Raw genomic sequence first — 18,386 nt, 5'->3', positions numbered from 1 at the left:
TGACCTTACCATTTCCTACTGGATTATTTAAATAAATATACTTTTAGCTGTCCCCATCCCTCTTTGTTCTCTTGTGGTGGTAAACTCCCCTTGAATGTCATGTCTTTTGGCATGTACATAGTTTATCTTTGATGATCAGGTCAGGGCCACCTCCGTCTCACCTCCTGTCTGTATGTGGGCTCTAAATTTTACACTCTGGTATTAACTGTCCGTAGCTTTCCATTCTGCTTTCCCCTCCAGCTGCCTTTCTTGTATCTCAAATCATTTTAAATTTAAAGCTAAATACTCAAATACTCAATTTTTTTCTTTTTTTTTAATTTTTATTGTTGGTTCTTCAAAACATTACATAGTTCTTGATATATCATATTTCACACTTTGATTCAAGTGGGTTATGAACTCCCATTTTTACCCTGTATACAGATTGCAGAATCACATCGGTTACACATCCACTGATTTACATATTGCCATACTAGTGTCTGTTGTATTCTGCTGCCTTTCCTATCCTCTACTATCCTCCCTCCCTTCCCCTCCCCTCGCATCTTCTCTCTCTACCCCATCTACTGTAATTCATTTCTCCCCCTTGTTTTTTCCCCCCTTTCCCCTCACTTCCTCTTGTATGTAATTTTGTATAACCATGAGGGTCTCCTTCCATTTCCATGCAATTTCCCTTCTCTCTCCATTTCCCTCCCACCTCTCATCCCTGTTTAATGTTAATCTTCTTCTCATGCTCTTCCTCCCTACTCTGTTCTTAGTTACTCTCCTTATATCAAAGAAGACATTTGGCATTTGTTTATTAGGGATTGGCTAACTTCACTTAGCATAATCTGCTCTAATGCCATCCATTTCCCTGCAAATTCCATGATTTTGTCATTTTTTAATGCAGAGTAATACTCCATTGTGTATAAATGCCACATTTTTTTTATCCATTCATCTATTGAAGGGCATCTAGGTTGGTTACACAGTATTACTATTGAGAATTGTGCTGCTATGAACATCAATGTAGCAGTGTCCCTGTAGTATGCTCTTTTTAGGTCTTTAGGGAATAGTCTGAGAAGGGGAATAGCTGGGTCAAATGGTGGTTCCATTCCCAGCTTTCCAAGAAATCTCTATACTGCTTTCCAAATTGGCCACACCAATTTGCAGTCCCACCAGCAATGTACAAGTGTACCCCTTTCCCCACATCCTCCCCAGCACTTGTTGTTGTTTGACTTCCTAATGGCTGCCAATCTTACTGGAGTGAGATGGTATCTTAGGGTGGTTTTGATTTGCATTTCTCTGACTGCTAGAGATGGTGAGCATTTTTTTATGTACTTGTTGATTGATTATATGTCCTCCTCTGAAAAGTGTCTGTTCAGGTCCTTGGCCCATTGTTGATTGGGTTATTTGTTTTCTTATTGTTTAATTTTTTGAGTTCTTTGTATACTCTGGATATTAGGGCTCTATCTGAAGTGTGAGGAGTAAAGATTTGTTCCCAGGATGTAGGCTCCCTATTTACCTCTCTTATTGTTTCTCTTGCTGAGAAAAAACTTTTTAGTTTGAATAAGTCCCATTTGTTGATTCTAGTTATTAAATCTTGTGCTATGGGTGTCCTATTAAGGAATTTGGAACCCAACCTCACAGTATGTAGATTGTAGCCAACTTTTTCTTCTATCAGACACCATGTCTCTGATTTAATATCAAGCTCCTTGATCCATTTTGAGTTAACTTTTGTGCATGGTGAGAGAAAGGGATTCAGTTTCATTTTGTTGCATATGGATTTCCAGTTTTCCCAGCACCATTTGTTGAAGATGCTATCCTTTCTCCATTGCATGCTTTTAGCCCCTTTATCAAATATAAGATAGTTGTAATTTTGTGAATTGGTTTCTGTGTCCTCTATTCTGTACCATTGGTCCATCCACCTGTTTTGGTACCAGTACCATGCTGTTTTTTTTACTATTGCTCTGTAGTATAGTTTGAAGTCTGGTATCACTATACTGCCTGATTCACACTTCCTGTTTAGAGTTGTTTTTGCTATTCTGGGTCTTTTATTTTTCCATATGAATTTTATGATTGCTTTATCTATTTCTATAAGAAATGCCATTGGGATTTTGATTGACATTGCATTAAACCTATAGAGAACTTTTGGTAATATCGCCATTTTGATGATGTTAGTTCTGCCTATCCATGAACAGGGTATATTTTTTCATCTTCTAAGATCTTCTATTTCTCTCTTTAGGGTTCTTTAGTTTTCATTGTATAAGTCTTTCACCTCTTTTTTAGGTTGATTCCCAAGTTTTTTGTTGTTGTTGTTGTTTTTGTTTTTTTGTTTTTTGTTTATTTTTTTTGAGGATATTGTGAATGGAGTGGTTGTCCTCATTTCCATTTCAGAGGATTTGTCACTGATATACAGGAATGCCTTTGATTTATGCATGTTGATTTTATATCCTGCCACTTTGCTGAATTCAGTTATTAGCTCTAATAGTTTCTTTGTAGACCCTTTTGGGTCTGCTAGGTATAGAATCATTTTGCCAGCAAATAGTGATAATTTAAGTTCTTCTTTTCCTATTTTTATGCCTTTAATTTCTTTTTTCTGTCAAATTGCTCTGGCCAGTGTTTCAAGAACTATGTTGAACAGAAGTGGTGAGAGAGGGCATCCCTGTCTTGTTCAAGATTTTAGAGAGAATGCCTTCAATTTTTCTCCGTTCAGAATGATGCTAGCCTGAGGCTTAGCATAGATAGCTTTTACAATATTGAGGTATGTTCCTGTTATCCCTAGTTTTTCTAGTGTTTTGAACATAAAGGGATGCTGTACTTTGTTGAATGCTTTTTCTACATCTATCGAGATGATCAGATGGTTCTTATCTCTAAGTCTATTGATGTGGTGAATAACATTTATTGATTTCCGTATATTGAAAAAGCCTTGCATCCCAGGGATGAATCCTACTTGATCATAGTGCACAATTTTTTTGATATGTTTTTGTATCCGATTTGCCAGAATTTTATTGAGGATTTTTGCATCTAGGTTCATTAGAGATATTGGTCTGTAGTTTTCTTTGTTTGAAGTGTCTTTGTCTGGTTTAGGAATCAGGATGATGTTGGCCTCGTAGAATGAATTTGGAAGTTCTCCCTCTTTTTCTATTTCCTGAAATAGCTTGAAAAGTATTGATATTAGTTCTTCTTTAAAGGTTTTGTAAAACTCTGCTGTATACTGTCCTGGGCTTTTCTTAGTTGGTATTCTTTTGATGGCTTCTTCTATTTCCTCAATTGATATTAGTCTGTTTAGGTTGTCTATATCCTCCTAACTCAATCTGGGCAGATCATATGACTTAAGAAATTTATCGATGCCTTCACTATCTTCAATTTTATTGGAGTATAAGGATTCAAAATAATTTCTAATTATCTTCTGTATTTCTGAAGTGTCTGTTGTGATATTGCCTTTTTCATCCCGTATGATAGTAATTTGAGTTCTCTCTCTTCTTCTCTTCATTAGCATGGCTAAGGGTCTGACAATCTTATTTATTTTTTCAAAGAACCAACTTTTAGTTTTCTCAATTTTTTCAATTGTTTCTTTTGTTTCGATTTCATTAATTTCAGCTCTGATTTTAATTATTTCTTGCCTTCTAGTTCTTTTGCTGTTGTTTTGCTCTTCTTTTTCTAGGATTTTGAGATGAAGTGTGAGATCATTTATTTCTTGTTTTTTTCTTTTTTTAAGGAATGAACTCCAAGCAATGAATTTTCCTCTTAAAACTGCTTTCATTGTGTCCCATATATTCCGATATGTTGTGTCTGTGTTTTCATTTATCTCTAAGAATTTTTTAATTTCCTCCTTGATGTCTTCTATAACCCATTGATCATTCAGTAACCTATTGTTCATTCTTCAAGTGATGCATGATTTTTCCTTCCTTCTTTTATCGTTGATTTCCAGTTTCATTCCATTATGATCAGATAAGATGCATGGTATTATCTCTACTCCTTTATAAAGTCTAAGAGTTGCCCTGTGACATAATATATGATCTATTTTTGAGAAGGATCCATGTGCTGCTGAGAAAAAAGTGTAACTGCTTGATGTTGGGTGGTATATTCTATATATGTCAATTAAGTCTAGGTTATTAATTGTATTATTGAGTTCTATAGTTTCTTTATTCAATTTTTGTTTGGAAGATCTGTCCAGTGGTGAGAGAGGTGTGTTGAAGTCTCCCATAATTATTGTATGGTGGTCTATTAGACTCTTGAACTTGAGAAGAGTTTGTTTGATGAACATAGCTGCACCATTGTTTGGGGCATGTATATTTATGATTGTTATGTCTTGTTGGTGTATGGATCCCTTGAGCAGTATGTAGTGTCTCTCTTTATCCCTTTTGATTAACTTTGGCTTGAAATCTATTTTATTTGATATGAGTATGAACACTCCTGCTTGATTCCAAAGTCCATATGAGTGATATGATTTTTCCCAACCTTTCACCTTCAGTCTATGTATGTCTTTTCCTATCAAATGCATCTCCTGTAGGCAGCATATTGTTGGATCTTTTTTTTTTTTTTTTGATCCATTGTACTAACCTGTGTCTCTTAATTGGTGAGTTTAAGCCATTAACATTTAGGGTTATTATTGAGATATGGATTGTTCTTCCAGCCATATTTGTTTATTTATGCTACTTAACATGGTTTGGTTTTCCTCTTTGATTATTTTTTCCCTTTACTGTACTATCTCCCACTGTTGGTTTTCACCACTATAATCTTCTATTTCTCATAAGGTAAGGGGATAATTCTGTAAACTGGGCCTACTGTGCTAACCCCCACATACTTCCCTTTTTAAAAAAGCAATTTACCTGAAGCACTGCTTGGCTTAAGTTGCCAGGATATGTTACGTTCTTTAGCAAATGGCCTGTTATCTGAAAAAGAAATACAGGTCCAAAATGCCAATGAAACACAAGTTACACTGAAGGCGGGGGGTGGGGGGGAGGTTGACCCTTACACAGACCAGGTCCAAAAACTCATGGTAAAAAGAATAATCTACCTAATCATGAAACGTGTAAAGACAGGTTCCAATCAGAACAAGTGAGCATGGGCCAAAATGACCTAGGGTTGTCATGGGCAGTGGGGATTTAAAAATCTGAAAGTGAATAATATAGAATATATAATAAACTTCAATTAAGACTTTTTTGATGTAAAGTCCACTCTATAAAATTAACCTGTAGAAACATTGCACTCAATTCCTTTGTCTAGGGGCAGTGGAAAAAAGGGATATGGGACAGACTTCGGTAAAGGCTATAGACACAAAGGCTAACAAATAGCCTCAACACTTTTCCAATACCTGTTAATATAGATTTTGACCAATACCCTTAGTAATTTTCTAAGCTCTAATTAGCATAAATATCCATCAACAGTCTTGCCCAGTACCTATATAAACCCTTACACCAATACATTTAAATAGCAACCCCTATCAGGTCCTCTCTCATCACATGGGACCTCTGTCTCTTTTATTCCCACATAAATAAACCCTACTCTTTTATGTTCACTCTTCCTTGTCTGTGGATTTCTGTCTTTGAATTTGTGAAGCAAGTATATCCCAAAAGAAGGGCTGAAAGAAGTCACTGGTGGGCAGCTGGGTCTGCTGCAACACTGGGGATAATTCTCCACCATTGACAGCTGCAACAGGATTCCATAGTAGTGGAGAAAAATCTGTTGTTGCTGGCTAGTACCCTTAGAACTGACCCCAGCAGATCTCCTGCTGTGATTAGCTGCTGATACTTAAAAGAACTTTCTTGGCTCCAGAGCACTGCCACTTAGGCAGTCTCAACCCTCCAGTAGAAGAAAGAATCTGGTTTTGGCTCAAACTCTGGCTTCATTATCATCCTGTTGTAAGTCAAAAGCAAAGAGGTGGACTTTAGTGGGACTCTCAGGTAATTCTTTGGGACTCCCTATAAAACGAGAGGGCATGCCATCCCTTCTGCTCCCCTTTCCTCTTTCTTCTAACAAACTTCTGCCTGTTACCCTGAACAATATGTCTGAAAGAGGTCTGGCATGATTTTAAGAATCAGGATTTGAAAAGGGGATCTCTGTGCTACCTCAGATTCATAGCAGTCCTCTGCCTTAAAACACCATCATTCACCTAGTCTCTAGAAGCAACTGTACTAAAAAAAAATGCTGGAATTGCCCATTAAAGACCTGGTTTCAATGCTGGTTGGGTAATGATTTATTGTGCTAAAATGGCTATGATACAGAAAAATACATGAAAATACACAGAGAAACTTTCTTATGGATAAGGTGATTTTATTTAGTGGCTATCAGATGAGTATGAATTATTTTGTCAGTCTGTCTTTTTTTTTTTTTTTTTTTTTATGGTGCTGGGGATTGAACCCAGAGCCTTGTGCATGCCAGGCAGTTACTCTGTCAACTGAGCTATATCCTTAGCCCCTATTTGTCTCTTAATATGAACAGTGTTTGAAATCTTTGATTTGGGGCCATTATTCAATTTTAGTATAGTTTTATTTTTATTCAAATGCATTGTAGAAATTCTTAATGATTTTTGTAAAATTTCATACATTGGAAAAGTTTTAGATATTCTGAATTTATTTTAAAATGATTAATGATTGGAAAAATGAGTAACATAAAGTATGATACATGGTTCTATTTAATAATGAGAAGTTAACTCATTTATGCTTGATTAATATCTCATAATAATCCTTTATTTTTAGTGTGCAAGTAGAAATCAGAATTGAATAATTATGATGGCAAAAGAAACAGCTGCTAAACATTCTGATGTGAGCATAAAGCTAATAAAAGTGTCAAATTTAGAAGTTAATGTTGGTATGGGACTTCTACATTCTTAGAAAAAAAACTACTAAACAAAATTATGATGTATTAGAGAGTATATTTCATAATGAAACTGGAATATAGATAGCTAGAAGATAATCAAAAGCAACTGTCATGACTATTATATATCATGTATTATTGGGTTTTAATTATTACTCTTAAAAATAATACTCAGTAAATGTCTATGAGCTCTCAAAAAACAGATCAACCTTATCAGTGAGGGGGGACATAATCATGTAGTTCGTTTGTACTCTGTTTCATAGATTAACATCTATGTAATTGTTATTTTTTGAGAGTCATTTCTCCACCAAAATATTTTTCATGCATTTTTACTATTAGATGATAATATGTAAGTGGAATATATAACACCATATTTTTCCCCCACAGTTTAGGTGCCCAACTGCTAATATTCAAGTGACAGGCTTATAAGTGGAAATAATACTGTTAATCTGGTTGGTGATAATGTTTTCAATGTAGTTTCTAAATTTTAAGATACAAATACATATAGATATGATTTCTAGTGTTGAAAGATTAATAAGGATCTGGGGTTGTGGCTCAACAGTAGAGGGCTCACCTAGCATGTGTGAGGCCCTGGGTTTGATCTTCAGTACCACATAAAAATAAATAAATAAAACAAAGTCTTGTGTGCAACTACAACTAAAAAATAATCTAAGAAAAAACAAGATTACTAGATAAAGTGCCTAATATACATGTTTAATTCACTCAGTTACATGTTTTTGAATTGTGAAGTTACTGTGGTTTGCAAAAATTTTATCTGAAGAACTCTTTCTCATGTTTCTCAAAATATAGTACATGAAATGAAGAAAAAGATATTCTAGTTTGAAGTTTTGATGGGATTTCTCTAATCCATTCTACTGGGCTTCATCCCTAGGGGATCCTTAAACAAATAACAAGAAATTTCTTGGCATAGAAGTATTAAAAGCTCAAAGAATTTGTAAGCCTTCACATTTGTAGAGAAACTTGTTTTTAAAAAATGTATGAGGATTCAAATTTTCTCTCCTGGCCCGATGCATATACATGCACATGTACACACACGTACATATGTATACACATACACTCCTCAAATGAGGTCAACTTGCCCTGAGTGTCCTTCTCCCTAAAGGAAAAGAAAGAATAATGGTGAAGGCAAAAAGAAAAACTGTAATTGAAAAATACTTTGTAGACTATTTAGTCCTATATCATACACAATTATCTTTTCCCAGCAGTTGGGAAAGAAATGAAAGTATCATTGCAACTTTTATTTCTAACTTCTAAACTAGCAAACCCAAGCCTTTTTTCTTCTTTTCTGTTTGATTTACATGATCTAGAGTATCATTTGTTAAAACTCCACATGCATATTCTCCTCAGTATAACCACCCTGACATGATTATTATGTATTGTAAAGTGTCAGAGTTTTCACCTACTTTCAGACTAACAACTGGGCTTGCTAAAGTTTCAGAGATGTTAGCAGAAGATTTAAAATTCCTAGGTTGCAAGCAATTCTAGCCTAGAACTTGCTGTAATACCCATAGCCATAGTATGAATGTATGCCTTGATTCCTGAACCCCTTATTTTCCTATTTTCATTGACTAATACTGAGGCCTAGTAACACCTGTCCAAGCAGATGGTAATATTAGAGAAGAAAAACACTAAGTTTGCTGAAATCAACTTTTTAATTCTAGCTCCTAGGCATGAAGAAAGTTGGCAGATTTTACCTCTACCATTCTAGGGTCTCAATTGGGCCTAAGAATTAATTTGAGTTAATATAGATTAACAAAAGTAAAACATAAAAATTCAATGTATGTTTATGTGACACGGTAGACCTCATAAAGAAATAAAGACTGAAAGAGGTGACAAAAGCTGAATGTTTTTATATTAGGTTGAACAAAGAGAAGTGTGTTAATCAGGGTTCCCTAGAGGAACAGAACCAACAGAAAGTATGGTTGTAAAACGGGGATTTATTAGATTGGCTTACACAAGCAGAAGCTGATAGTCAACTATGGCCCTCTGCAGACTGGAGAGCTAGAGGAATCAGTCGCTAGCTGCACAGTCCAAGCTGCTGAAGAATCAGAACAAGAGGGTCCAATGATGCTACCCGAGTCTGAGACCAATGTCTTCTGGAAACTTGCTGGAGAATCACTGTCTGTGATTCCACTTTTGAAGAATGAAGAAGCAGGAGTTTGATGTCTTCAGGCAATTGACACAGCAATCAAGAAGCCACTCAAGAAGACTCGTATTAGCTACTGCCTCTTTGTTCTTCCAACTTGTATTCCATCAAGCTTCTAACCTAAAAGCAGGTGCTGCCCACATGTAGTAAGGGTCTCCATTTCAATAATAGATACACCCTTATTGACACCCCCAGAAACCTCGTAATCCTCAACATCTTTTAATTGAATCAAGTTGACAATTCAAATTAACCATTGCAAAGGCAATGTGGAAAAACACCTAAATTATGTGGGGAAACTAAAGTAATATAAATATTATTTAATTAAGCTTCATTGGTAAGAATTCTCTCTGCTATCATTCTTTATTTCTCCTGGGAGGGCATCTTCGGAATGGGAAGTTTGGTTTGTTTGTTTTTCCTCATGTTTTTAGAATGAAATGGGGATATTCAAATATATTTCTTATATCCACTGCTTTTCAAGTGCCTTTTTGTTATAATCCTCATATCAAAGTAGCATATTTTAAGATACATATTCTGCTTCCCTTTATATGCAAAGTACCAGAGAGGGGTACTTCATCCTCTAAAGCTGTAAATGCCTTTGCTCTGATGGTGGAAGATTGAAAGCAGGTTATGGAGGGGAAGTGGGGGATACACTGTATCATCCAAGGTCCTTTACTATTCAGATATCCTTGAAAAATAGATCAGAGCAAGAATGCTTAGTTTCTTCACTTGTAAGACAAATAGAAACACAAGAGATCCATGGATAATTGTCTTCTAGTGAATGTAACAATTTAATAAACCCCTCTGAAGACACTATTAAGGAAAAGAAAAATGAAAAGAAGGAAACCATAGGAATATTTTTGATTTTTTTAAAGCAGCTGCACATCAACTATTTATAACAATCTATGGTTTTATGACACTGTAGTAAAACATCTATTTTAGACAGCAGTAAACCTAAAAGAAACATTGTAAAAATACATAATAAATTATTTTAATATATTAAAAATCAAAACATTTTGATGTAGGTGTTACATGCTCTTGAACAGGAGCTGAGCAGCCCCCTTAACCTTGAGTAATGAAAGTATGGAACTGGCATCACATGCAATGCAAAGCACATGGGCCTTACCTTTGCATGGCAAGGAAGTGTAACTCTGGGATTGGGCATCACCCAATGGGACTAGGCTAAACTCCCCGGTTTGTTTTAACACAATCCCTTGCCCTATTTGGGTAGAATATTCTATCTATCGGATATCTTTCCCCTAATAAATACGGGGATTCAGGTGCGCTTTCTTTCTCTTGCCTCCCTTGCTCCTCTTTCTCTTTCCAGCACTGCCCAATGTGGAGCTGATCCCTGTGGTCACAGAGCCATGCCTTACCCTGAGAAAGGTATTTTGTGTTTGTGTGGTCTTTTCGTTGCCAGCCCAATTCACGCGGAGTGACTCTGATTCCAATGTAGGTGATACTCCTATACCATTCTGTTTGTCTAGCACTTCATGATTTTACTTTATAATTCATCCTACAAATATTTCTTGTTATTGGATGGAAGACTCAATAAGATGAAGCATCAGGCTGATATGTGTGATGATTGGATCCTAGCCCCAGCACAGTGGGATCAATTATAGCAGCAGAAGAAATAATATATATATGTTACACACATACACACACAGTAGGTTTAGAAACAATGGTTATACTTTATGGATTTCTAAAATTATATAGTTTTTTTTTCCTGAAAAATGTTTTAGACTGTGAAAAACTTGAGTTTTGTGCTGAGTTCTATTCCTTCTCATGCCCATGGTATAGTGTATAATATAGCATCTAACACATGGCAGTTAATCATTAAAACTCATATATGTTCCATTCAGTTGAGGAAACTAAGAAAAGTTTGAATTGTAGGGTATTTAAGAATAACAAGGCTAATTAGTGGCTGAACAACAGATTTCCACATTTCAGGCTATGATTTGCAGAATGATTATGTCCTTTCCTTTCACTTTAAGAAAATTATAGCTTTTCTGATCACATTACTCTTGAGTATTAAGATCAATATTATTAGGACTCACATGTCAATCTTTTTGTAAGCTTCTGCAAAACTAATTTTGTAATAGAATTTGTTTGATGCAATGCATTTACACTGAAATACTAAAGCATAAACCAAAAGCACTGAAAGGTGATAAAGAAAAAAGAATTTTTCAAAGAAGCAGAAAAAAATAGAATAATTTTTATGAAGAGTGGCTAACTCATAGAGGATCTCATAGAGCATGGCCAGGCAAAATTAAACTAAAATGGGGATAACTAAAAAGGACAGCAGGTTGACTTGCACAGTTGCATGGCCTCATCATGGAAAGCAAATAATAAGACTAATGGATGAGGACCAAATAGTTTATTATTCAAAGCACAACAAGCATAGGATTATCAGCATAACTGTGTTGATTTCCTCAGCTTCCATGTGCACAGGGAGACTCTGTAAGCTCAGATGGAAACTGTGAACATGGTATTGTGCTGCAAGAGAGAAATGTAGCCCAAGATATTTTGGACATGCAACAAACTTTATAACAAGGAGCAAGCACCAAGTACCATACAAGCCAGATCCCTTCTGAATGGAGTAGTAGATACACTGTAGTCATCTTGAACTGCTTCATTACCTTGGTCACAGATGTAGCTACAAAAGCTGCCCAATGTCAGTCTACAATCCAACCCTCCAGTATAACACAATCAGCAAGAACACACTGGGTTGCTCAGAGCTATGTAGGATTGCCTATCCCAACAAGCATCTTTGCATTCACCCCATTTAAATAGCAGTAGCACAATAAGTGTTGGTGAGGATGTGAGGAAAAAGGTACACTTATGCATTGCTGGTGGGACTGCAAATTGGTGCAGCCAATATGGAAAGCAGTATGGAGATTCCTTGGAAATCTGGGAATGGAACCACCATTTCACCTAGAAATCCCTCTTCTTGGTTCCATACTCAAAACATTTAAAAACAGCATACTACAGGTACACAGCCACATCAATGTTTATATCAGCACAATTCACAACAGCTAAACTGTGGAACCAACATAGATGTCCTTCAATAGATGAATGGACAAAAAAAAAATGTGGCTTATATACACAAAGAAATATTTCTCGGCAATAAAAGAGAATAAAATCATGGCATTTGCAGATAAATGGATGGAGTTAGAGAAGATAATGCTAAGTGAAATTAGCCAATCCCAAATAAACAAATGCTGAATGTTTTCTCTGATATAAGAAGGCTGATTCATAGTGGGATAGGGAGCAAGAGCATGGGAGGAATAGAGGAACTTTAGATAGGGCAGGGGGTGGGAGGAAAAAGCCGGGGAAGGGGTTAGCCAGAATGGTGGAAAGTGATGGACATCATTATCCAAAGTACATGTATGAAGACAAGAATTGGTGTCAACATACTTTATATACAACCAGAGATATGAAAAACTTGTGCTGTATATGTGTAATAAGAATTGTAATGCATTCCGCTGTAAATATTTCTATACATTTGCCATTGACAAACATTCTCTACTTGACCAAATTTTAGTTCCATCTGTGCATGTCCATATAAAATTCAGTTTTAGCAAAGTTGCTTCATCAATTTAACAAGATGTCACCATCACCACCACCAACATGATATCTGATCACTCTCAATGCCTCAGTTTTCTCATTCTCCAGGTGATGTCTGACCACCTAGGTCTGTTTTCAGTAAAAATCCTATTAAGTCAGTTTAACCATAATCTTATTATCCTTGGTGTTTTCTCTTAGTAATTCTTTTATCGTCTAACACCCAGCCTTCTGTTGCTATAAATGTTTTCTCTCATGTTATATTCAGAATTCAGTATAATCTCTCCACCCTACTGCAAAATTTCATTTCAGTGTTCTCTATATCTGTTAAAACTGTCCTAAATAAAGTCTGATTTACTGTGACTTAACAAGTGTAATTGAATAATTTTTCTCTTTAGCACTACCAAAAGATACATCTTTTGAGTTATTTTTAAATAATGTATTTTATTATAACAATTATCCTACTATATACTAATTTCATAATTATAAATTTTATGCACATGGCCATTAATTTTTAATGAAGTAAAACTTTATAGTAATCAATATCTCTGATATTAAGAAATGTTAACAATTCTTTTCACATACATGCATTTTAAATTCTAAAGAATCACTGCTGTGTACACAAAAGATGCTCAAAATGTTTCATCTGTATCACCGAAAATATACTTTCTATCCAAAGCAAGAACCATAGCTGAGCCTTCATGCCATCAGTAGCATTATTCCACCCAGTATTACAGATTATCACAATGTCTTAATAATTTGGAGGAATTCTCTCAAGTTTTGACTTTTAAGGTTAAGTTGTAAAATACATAAAAATCTGCAAATATGATTTTAAATTGAGTTTCTAATTGATTTAGTTTAACATTATGATCAGAGAATTGTTAACTCTATAATATGTTCTTAATTGCTCACATGTATATTACCTTCTTTGGTAATCATTGTAAGGTTAATAAATGTTAATAAGTTATACATTGTTACAGTTTACATTCTCCTGTGATGCCAGGACCCATGTCTCATTTTATTTTTCATAACACTTGGATAGGTAAGATTTCATCAGATCATTGTAAAATGGTGAAGCCTAGCATAGATCATAATTTTGCCCGTTATGTTGGGAGTTACTTGAAAAGTTAGTGAATACATATCTAATTTACGAAATCTGTATTTCAGATTATTCTGCCATTACAGTAACACCTTACTCACTGAAGCCTAGAAAATATGCTTCACTCCTGAGTTGGCAACATAGAGCTTATTTGCTGGGGAAATATGCAATAATTAATTATTTGTTTAGGAACTGGAATCTTTTAGCATTCAGAAAAATGGAACTTTGAATAAGTGAGAGTTGCTATGTATCATATAGAAGGATCTATTAAGTTTAACCTTCCTGCATATATTTATTGAGGCTATGAACAAAAAAAAAGTTAGTAAATACTACAAAGCAGATAATCTTGTCCCCCAACATAAGTTATGTCATTTTTACTTTTACAAAGATTATGATCAATTTGTTCATTTCACCAGCCTCATGAAAACCTGGCTCATTTATTCAGAAATTTGAATAAGAACCTAGTTCAGTTTAAATTAAAATATTTAAGTCAACTATACACTAATCATTCAGGAAATGAAGAACAAGAAAATGTATTTATGACCTCAAAAAGCTCATAGGATGAGGTGAAAATAGCAAGTCACTAAAAAAAATTAAAAATTGTTTATTACAAGAGAAAACTTATCTTTTCATGTAAACTCACTGATATTATTCATTATTAGATGTATAATCTCATTATTTTTGTTTTTTAATCTCAAAATAATTTTTCAAGATTTAAGATAAAACACTTTATAAATATGTGGAGGTTTTAATCCCTTAAGGATCAATCACAAAATTGTAATGATTAAAAATTATATATTACAGTAACAAAAATTGTTGCAAATTAATTCAACTCAATAAAGGAATAAAGTTGAATAGAAGGCATTTTACCAATTGACTACTTGACTTCAACTTTTTACTGTTCTGACTTTATTTGGATAGCCTCAAGAACAACATTTTCAAAATACCACTTTTTCCCCATTGACTATCTTGTCTTTTGACTAGTGAATAACTGATTAAATAATATTATTAATAGTGAACAATAATACAATCTATGTGATGGTGAAAAAAATAGTGCTACATATTCTTTGTTTTGCAGAATTTATCAGAAATATTTATCTATTAATAAAGTATTGCAGCTACTAGGTTCATTAATAATGGAACATATAGGCTGATTTAGATATTAATAAAACAGATTTTACTGTCCTGAATCAAATAACCATATAGTCACACTCCAAGAATAATTTTATTTATTTTGAGTCTTCAAAAATGACAAGAAAAGCAATTCAATTACTATCATTATTTCTTCAGTACTACCATTATTATTAATAAAACTCCTAAAATTACAGTAAATTCTGGTTAATATTTTTGCTGCCACCACAAGTAAGATAATTATTCTCTGAACATGATCTTTGGTTCATTTAGTCAAAAATGTAGTTTTCCGTGCAATTTAGGTAAAAGAGATCTATAATGTACTTTTAAAAATTCAATTTCACATAATTATTAGTTCCTATTAAATAGGAAACTGAATCTAGATCATTCACTTTACAGCATTTTATTATAGCATTATGGATTTCTGAAGAAGCTATCATATTAAAACAAAATCTAGTTTTAAATTCCCATATATGCTTTTATTATCCATAAAATTTTCAATTAATTTTATTGCAGCTTCATTAATATAGTTCAAATTATTTTCTGGTTCTAAGCATTATAATAATTTTGATTGAAGAATTAACTTATCCAACTTTCCATCAAAGCTTCAAATAATCAAATCTCAGAAAACCCACAGAAATGACATAGAAAATTTATAGGGATTTTTAAATGATCATATCCAGAAATGTTATAAACCAGAACTCATCGATATTAACTTTGTGAATGAGAATCATTGAGTGCATTTTTACTTAAAACTGCACGTTTATCATGTATTTCTTGCATTTTGAACTTAATCACAAAAAAGATATTTTTTATCATTTTTTCCTATGTTATCACTCCATATTTCTTAACACAGCTTCAAATATGGTGTATATACAAAGGTTGCAGTTTTAACCTGTCATAGCTCAAATACTTGTGACAATAACACACTTGAATATTTATTAGCATCTCCACAACTCCTTGTTCTAAGAGAGGTCACTGAACAAGGAATAGAAAGGACTGGGCTTTCTTCTGGTCTTTGCTATTTACAAGCTTATATGATTGTGAAATAAATTACTAACAGAAACTGGCATAAAATAAAAAAAATTATGTTGAAGCAAAATTTGTGTTTGACTAATGGATCAAATACTGCAGAAAAAAAAGGAAACTGTACAATCCATTCTCTGCATCTGCAAGTTTTTCTTTGGCAGACTAGATATTTAAACAATTCTACTAATGCCAGTCTGAAAATATTAAAATAATAAGATCATTTTATACTTAGCATATACTTAATTTTTTTCCTTTTCATTGTTCCCTAATCAATACAGTGTAACAACTATTTATATTATATTTGCATTATATTAGGTATCATAAGTAATTTAGAGATAAAGTATCCAGAAACATATGTATACCTTATATGCAAATACTGTGCCACTTTACATAAGGCAATTTGGCACCAAGAGATTTTGGTATCCATTGGAGGATGCTAGAACTAGCATTATGCATGCTAGATAATCTTTAGATACCTAGGGACAGGGATTAAGGCCAGGAGACATTCAATTTATTATTGTTTGCATATAAAAATATTAGAGAAGAAATCCAATACAGTTAAAGCACCAGAAGGTAGAATGACATAAATGCTAATTTGTAAAGTTAGTCAAAATGGTTAACAGAAAACTAATAATGAGATAGTACCAAGATAGGTACTCATTAGGGTTCTTTTATCTTAATAAGATAGGTGCTGCATTCAGTTAACTATCATTTATTTTAAGAAATATAATGTGAGAACTGTGGACTCCTGATGCAGGTTGCTCAAGGCAAATTCACATTGGTAAGGCAAGTTTGGATTTTTCTGTTAATTTCTTCCTTGCCCCCACCCACCCAGCCCCTAAGATGTTGAGCTCAATGACAATGGCTCTTAACCCTTTCCTTTAGAAGTCACATTTTTTTTTCCCCATCAAGAAGCCATCCAGGACAAATGAAATTATTTTCAGCATCCCTCCCTGCAACTCTAAGTACAAATAAAAGTCTTTTATTAAGCCCCACAGAAGAAATAAAGTGTTCTTATAAATTAGATTCTCAACATTATTCAATTTTTTTAGAAGCCAACACAGTCTGGCATTTGTTGTTCCCTGCAGAAATAGAAAGATATGAAAACGTTATAAAAGTGGTGAACTTTCAACTGTTTCAACTTGAAAGCTAATTTCATGCTGTATCTTTAAAATGACAGGCAAGGCTTGGGCCAAGGAATAAGAATCACCTACATGTGGTAAAGTACAAGATAGGCGAGCAATCAGCAGCCAGCTTTTCCTTTCCAAACCTTTGGACTATAGCAGGCTTCATTTAATGTTACCTCTACAGCATAAGGACTTGGAATGAAAATGACATAATTTTATAAGTCCTTTTTTTCATAACATTTTTTATTCTATATATTAGATGAAAAATCATGTATAATTCTATTTATATCACCATAATGAAGCCAGATTTAATGATAGGTAGTTAGTGTAGTTAGGTAAATCAGGTCTAATAAGAGTAAGAAATTAGAGACCTAGTGGAGAATGGAGTCTGGGAAACCAGAACAACACCTGGGGAAATTGAAATGTTAATGTCCCCAAGAACTGGAACCCATCCTAAAGAAATGTAAATGAAGAGCTCCCAGCAAACAGGGGGGTGCTAATTAAACCACCCCAGGCATTTCCTGCCCAGGTTACTCCTCCTATCAGTGCCCCATCAGTCCGCCTATCTCCAACCTTTTGGCCTTCCCACCTGCATTCTATTGCTGCAGGACAGAGGGAAACAAAGGACAGGGATGTGGGAGGACTAAAAGAAGACCTGAGATATAACAAAGGGAAGACCTTCCCTTTCCACAGATTCCACCTTTCTGGTTCCTTTTTTCCCTCTCCCCCTGGAGGAAGTCTTTTCTGCTCTCCTTTGATAAAGCCCTCCACTTTGCACTCTACACTTGCCTAGGTGTGCTTCTCTGGTGTTATACTTCTGCCCTGGGGGAAGCAAGGATTCCTCACCATTAAACAGCAGTAACAATAAAAAATTGTAAAGACATTTCTTTAAAAAATGTTGTTCCCAAGCATCTACATTAATATGGCAATATTCTCAATTCTAATGTGAAATTGGAAAAACTACTTTAAATTGAATATCTAGCAATGTGAGAGTCATTATACTATATCCATATTATTGAGTGTTAAACAATCTTTGCTATGTTATTTCTAAAGACTTTCTGATACAATTTCAATATATAATTGAAACAGGATTAAAAACTAATAATATGACAATGATAGTATAGCCATACAGTAGAATGTAATACAACAGCTGAAATGAATAAATAGAAAATATGCAAACTGGGAAGAAACTCAGATATAACCTTAAGCATAAATATAAGTTACTAAGGAATACTTTTATATACATAGTATGTGTAGTGTAATACAAAACATCCTGTGCAGATGCAATAAATACCAAATTCTATCTTGTGTTTATGTGAGAGAAAGAAAGATTTGAGGGCTTTGTGTGAGCATTTTGAGTACAATATTTATTTGCAACCTGTTTGCATTCTGAAATGTTTACAAATTAATTTTTGAAAAAATAATGAACTGGAGTAAAAGTTGGAAAGAGAAAAATTATGTAATATACAGTTCCATGTGT

The sequence above is a fragment of the Ictidomys tridecemlineatus genome, chromosome 3 (assembly GCF_052094955.1).
Source record: "Ictidomys tridecemlineatus isolate mIctTri1 chromosome 3, mIctTri1.hap1, whole genome shotgun sequence".
NCBI lineage: Eukaryota > Metazoa > Chordata > Mammalia > Rodentia > Sciuridae > Ictidomys > Ictidomys tridecemlineatus.
Note: the sequence above shows the minus strand (reverse complement) of the source record.